The following is a 6,192-nucleotide window of genomic DNA, read 5'->3' on the forward strand; positions in this document are numbered from 1 at the left end:
AGCGTGTCTGGGCCTGGAGACAGGAAGTCAGGTTTTCCTGGCTGGAACCTTCATGCCCAGGCGGGTATGTGTGCCTCGTGCGTGTTCCTGTGAGCCTAGCAGTGTCTGGACACTGGGGCTGGCTTCCCGAGATTAAGTTGGGATGAGCAGAAAGCTGGATAGCAGCTCCTACGAAGGTGGAGTCAGGAAGGCTGGGGCCCAGAGGAGGACCAGACCAAGGGAGCTGGTGTCTGGCCATTGACCATTCTGCCCGAGACCCTCCCGTTCTCCCTGCCCACCAGGTCCTAGGAGGCCTTGCCGAGAGTCTAGCGTATTTCCTTGGCCATCCTGTTGTCCAGGCCAAGCATGGGGGAGGGGCCGGCGCTCAGAGGGCAGCTTCCGGACTTGTGGGCCAGGTTGTCTGGCTGATAAGGAAGCCCATGTGCATGTGTGTTCCTGCAGTGCTTGGGGATGGAGGGGCCGTGCCCAGTGTCTGCATTCCCCTGCATTCTGGAGCAAGACATCCTATTTGCCCCCAGAACTTGGGTCCTGGGCCCTACCAGCTGATCCCTGGTCTCGTCTCTGCCTGGCCGCTCTTTCTCTGGCATAGCTCCCTGCTCTTTCTTCTCCAGCTCAGCTTGGCTTCCTTCAGTGCCACACTTCCTGGGGCTCCTTCATGGATCGGGGGTTGCTTCTGGTCTCTGGCTCCGAGCCTGTGGGACAAACAAGGCCCCCTCTAGCAGTTTTTGGGACCCCAGCCCAGCCTGGGGAGGGCAGTGAGAAAGTGCAGAGGGGCATCCTGCCCAGGGCAGAGGGCTCAGGTCCAAGGACACGATGGGTACCACAGCCCGCCGGTCCTCCGCCAGCCCAAAGACAATCCTGGGGTGTCGGGAGGGGACCTGAGTGCCCCTACCCCAGCTCAGCCTGGGACTTGTGCCTTCTCTGGGTACCTCTCCCTGCTGGTCCCCTGGCGCTCAGGCCCAGCTCCCCTCAAGTGTGTTGTGCCGTACACACCCACGGGGCCACACCAGGCAGGAGTGTGTTCCGGTCTCGGCCCTGCCCTCCTCTTGCCGATGACCATTTCCACTCAGAGGCTCTGTCTCCTCTGCGGCACAGGGTAGATGAGAGCATCCACAGGTCCTGGCAGTGCCGTGTCAGCATGTCATCTCCGTGCCTGCATGGTCTCTCCCTCTTCCTTGTTTGCCTGGTGACCCCAGCCCCTTCCTTCCTGGCCCCACACCTCATGGGGTCAGCATCCTCATCGGCCAGGATGCGGTCCTTGCAGGCCCCCACCACTGCAGGGGAGGGGAGAGGAGGAGGCTGCAGCGTTCCCAGGGTCACCCCCCATCCCCATCGTCACTTCCTTCCTTTGCTACCATGAGGTCCCTCTGGGAACTCAGCAGGCCAGAGGGGCCCTTCTCCTCGTGGAGCTCTGGGCAGTGGGCCTGTGCGCAGGTCTGGGGAGACAAGGATGCTGCTGACAAGGGCCAGCCTCACAGAGCCCTGGGTCTGGGGGAATCAGCCCCCCGCCCCCGGTGGCGGTGCAGGCCCTCCTTGTAGGGGAGATGTGCCGGGGGCCGGGAGCTCCCACGGGTGAGTGCTGCCAGGGTCTCAGCCCAGCCTCCCTGGGCCCCCTCCTCTGGTGAAATGGTTGGAGGGGACGAACCCTGGACAAGTCAAACCCACCCCTGGGTCTGCTTCTCTCCTGGGACCCATGGGGCCTGGACTAGTCATTGCAAAGACTTTCCTCTTCGCAGGATTCCCGTACTGTGTCTGCACACATACATCCCCACCTCTTAGTGGCCTTTAAAAGGTATTTGTTAGATGTTTTCAGTGTTGTTGTTTTTTTTTTAAGATTTTATTTATTTGACAGAGAGAGACACAGTGAGAGAGGGAACACAAGCAGGGGGAGCGGGAGAGGGAGAAGCAGGCTTCCCGCCGAGCAGGGAACCCGATGCGGGGCTCGATCCCAGGACCCCAGGATCATGACCTGAGCCGAAGGCAGACGCTTAACGACTGAGCCACCAGGCATCCCAGATGTTTTCAGTGTTTAACTCTCATCATGTTTTGGATAGCAACACCATCACATAGCTCAGAATTTAAAAAGTACAAAAAAGTTATAAGGGGAGATGTCTCCTTATTTCCATCCCTCGTGTCCTTCCCCAGAAGCAACCAGGGCTCCTTACAGGATAAGAAGCAATGCTCATCCAGGGAATGTTCGTGAATAATGAAGTGCCAGGCGCTGGTGAGGCACCTGGGTTGGGGAATGGGGCAGCCCCTCTTGAGCGCTGCCGTAAAAGCAAATGATGAAGAACCTAATGCTCTTACATTGACAGAATCCTCAAATAATGAAATCTCAGGATCTTGGAAAAGAGCAAGGTCGTGAAAAGTCCTGCCATTTCTGGGGCACCCACCGTGTGTGCCTGGCTGTGCTCACTGATTCATGGCTTTCCTCCTTCCCGTAGATTCGGTGCAGGGGTTAAGAATCAGCTTCTGGGTCCAGACACCTCTGGTCTGGGACCCCAGCTCTGCACCTTCCTAGCTGTGTGACTTTGGGCAAGTTACTCCGCCTCTCTGGGCTCTATCTCCAGGTGTAAAATGGGGAGCATTCCATGAGAAAATGCAAATGTGGTGCTGGCTGAGGGCCTGGCCTGCAGTTGGCATTATTGTTATTTACGTGCACCATCTCCTCTAACCCTTTCCTGGCAACCTCCCAAGCATGTGTCACCTCCATTTCCAAGAGGGAAGACTGAGGCCTGAGGGATGGAGCCACGTGTCTAAAAATGCAGATGTCGGTGATGGAGCTCCCCAGGGGCCAGGTGGTCTTCATGCCTCAGCCCCCACCATTATGCCTTCCTTCTCCAAAGTCCAGAAGCCCAGAGCTGCGGGGTGTCCTCTCTGTCTTATCGGAGGAGGAGTTCCCAACACCCAGGCCCTGAGGGTTTGGGGGGCAGCCTTGCTCCCCTCCTGGCCTGGCCAGGCCCCTGAAATGCTGGGATTCCCAGGGAGCTCCTGCCACGTGACTTGCCTCTGTCATTGGGTGGGGCCTGATGGGGAGCAAGTTTCCTCGGCTGTTTTCCTGGAAATCCAGGTCTGAAGAGGTGGGAACTGAACTTGGCCACCTTCCACCACTGCCGGCCAGGGCGCCCGACTTGAGGTGGGCCAGCCTCCTGGGACTCGCGCAAAAGCCACTTACCCTCACCAGTTTCTCCATCTGCCAGACACAAAAAGGACCACATGACCTGGCTTCCTCCATGGGTGGAGGGAGGGGCACTCTCTGTTGGTAAACACCTGGTATGGTGATCGCCCTCGTAGGCGGGGATGCCCTGTGAGGGAGGTTCCGGGTCAGCTGTCCCTGGGCATCCCGTGGTCCCTGGGGAGGTCAGCAGACCCTGGCTGAGGTCCGGTGCGGCTTCAAATACCCCGGAGCAAGTGACTTCCCCTTTTGGGGAAGGCCGGGTGGTAGCAGGGACCACAGCCTCAAGGCCTCAAACTTGGTGTCCGCTTACCACTCTGAGACTCAGTTTCTTCATCTATCACCAGGGGGTACAATGGCTCTGCCCAGTGCAGCTGGTGAGTGGGGTATCCCCGGAAACAAGAGGCCCTAGGAGGGATCCTGGGTCAGGTGATGGCTGGCCTGGGAAGTAAAGGAAGCAGTGGGGCTGGGGTGGAAGTGGGGGGAAGTGCAAGTCATCTCTCAGAGGGAAGTGGGCCTGGCCATGGGGGAAGGGCTCCGTGATATCCTGGAATGGCCTCATTTCCCAGTCCTGGGGAGCCCTCCCCTTGTGATCAAGGCACCCTGGCCAGGTGCTCCCAGGGTAGCCAGGCCCAGTGACCCACAGCCCCTTCATTCCCATGCAATGCCCTCCCGGGCCTTTGCACCCGCTGACGCCCCGCACCAAACCACACTCTCCTTCTGCCTGCAGCGTCCCCAGCAAGGTTCTCAGGCAGCGGGGAGACAGAGGAGAGGGAGCACCACCAGTCACACACACACACACACACACACACTGCCCTGTATTATTCTCTGGCCCAACCCGGCTGGGCTGCCAGGACGGAGTTGGCCCCACCTGCTGCCCCACAGGTTGAAGGTGAAGACTCAAGTAATTGACCGAACAAGTCATTGACCAAAGAGATTGGGGATATTTTTTTTCAGAGACGAAAAAGAAGTGGAGGGCAATAAAACCTCCCGTTTTTGCATCTCAGCTCTCTGCTCTGGCAGCCTTTACTTGAGTCTGACTTAAGTATGTCAAGCTGCATTTCAGACTGGGGGAGAAGCAATAGAGCGCAGTGCTTACTGATGGCACCCTGAGCTCCATACCCACTGGCACATGAGTGAACCTGTTCTGCTCATCTGTGAAAAGGGAATAACTAAGGAGTACCCATTTCCTAAGGTGGTGTGACGAAATCAGTTAATGCACGCAAAGCACTTAGGACAGAGCTTGGCACCTGCGGAGGTCAACAAAATCAGATGTCTACCCACAGAATTGAAAGCAGGGTCTTAGGTATTTGCTCACGCATGTTCAAAGCAGCATTATTCACAATAGCCAAGAGGTGGCAGCAACCCCAGCGTCCACTGATAAACAATGAAATATTATTCAATATTAGAAAGGAAGGAAAATCGGCCACCTGCTGCAACATGGAGGGACCTTGGGGGCATTATGCTGAGTGAAATAAGCCAGTTACAGAAGGATAATACTGTTAGGATTCCACTTCTATGAGCTACTTAGAATAGTCAAATTTATGAAAAGAAAGTAGAACGGTGATTGCCAGGGGCTCAGGGAAGAAGGAAAGGGGAAATAGTGTTATAAGTCTGGGGTCTCATTCTTGCAGGGTGAGAAATGTCCTGGAGATGGATGGTGGGGTGGTTGCATAATAATGTAAATGTCCCTGAACTGTATGCTTAAAAAGGTCAATATGGTAAATTTGGTTCCATGTATTTTATCACAATTCAAAAAACTGGTCCGCCATCATGTCTGAGCAGAGGGCAGGGAGGCCAGCGCACATGGGTCCTGGACTTCTGAGGCCCCAGGTTGCCTGCAAGGAGCTGGCCACTGCTCCCGGCCCGGCCCGGTGCCGGCACACTTGACTTCTGGGCTGGCCTGGGGAGGTCTGTTGCCAGTCGGTTTCTGCCTGCTGTCCTCTCTTCCAGGTGGAGCTGGCCTGGTCTCCCCTGCCCATCCCCTGGGGAGATGGCAAATGGGACAGCAGCTGGCCAGGAACACTCCCAACCAGCATCTGATGCTCATTTCCTGCTGGGGGTGGAATTCTTGGCTGGCCTTTGGCTCCCTCTGGAAGCATCTGGCCTCTTGAGGATGGTTTCCTCATCTATCACGAGGGGTAAGGCTAGTGCCCGCCCCGCCGGCTATCATCCCTTGGCTCTATGCAACCCTGTTTTCAGAGGGTTTCCCTTGTGTTGGGGGCTCCATGTAGGTGACCCCTGACCCTCCTATCTTAACTCAGGAAAGGGGAAGTGACTGGTGCAAGCACAAAGGAGAAGGTGACTTTTCCCTACTCCTGGCCATGGAGAGGGAGCTCAGGCAGACTGCGCATCGGAGGACAAGATCGGCTGCCCAGCCCCTGCCCTGGGAAGTATCCTTCCTGCCTCTGCTGATCAGGATTCTGGGCTGAATTCTGGGCTGGGGTGGGGGGGATAGTGGGATCTGTGGGCCTGACAACCGCCCCCCCCCACCCATGACTCAGAAAGCTTCAGATTCTCCAGCAATTTCCCAATCTGTTCAGGGTGAGGAGAGGAGGCCTGGCAGGAAAGTGTGGAGATTGCACAACGAGGGAGGTCACCGAGGCGATGAGCCAGGAGCCCTTGCTTCTCATCCTCATTGCCCCTATGTGACTGGATGAATTTGGGGACCTGGCCTTTAGTCTCCTCATCTGTTCACTGGGGAGCAAAAGGAATGACCCTCCCAGCCCTGGGGCACTGTGGCTTTGTGAGCTTGTCTGAAAACTGTCACCCTGCACCCCCCTCCCCCAGGGACTCTGGGAAAGAGAGTGTGGAATCCATCTTACTGCCACTTCCTGATGTCCCCCTCCCCACAAGGCCCCCCAGGGACATGATTATGGCCAAGCCCAAAGCTGGCACTTGACTACCACTCCCAAGGAGGAAGAGGAAGTTCTCAGTCCCAAGGGGCACCCCCAGCTCCCCTGCCCCCCACTCCCAGGCCTCAGAGATCTGTGCCCAGCTGATAGGGGGGAGTGGGG

The 6,192-nt window shown here is 57.0% G+C and overlaps 1 long non-coding RNA gene across 1 annotated transcript; it reads left to right on the forward strand.

The window, feature by feature from the left end:
* Positions 1-3,361: 3,361 nt before the first annotated feature.
* Positions 3,362-5,992, forward strand: LOC144382808 (uncharacterized). The gene is made up of 3 exons (XR_013450215.1): positions 3,362-3,552; positions 5,129-5,316; positions 5,440-5,992. It is a non-coding gene; the product is annotated as an uncharacterized LOC144382808 (long non-coding RNA).
* Positions 5,993-6,192: the final 200 nt, after the last annotated feature.

Source organism: Halichoerus grypus, chromosome 8, assembly GCF_964656455.1.
Source record: "Halichoerus grypus chromosome 8, mHalGry1.hap1.1, whole genome shotgun sequence".
NCBI lineage: Eukaryota > Metazoa > Chordata > Mammalia > Carnivora > Phocidae > Halichoerus > Halichoerus grypus.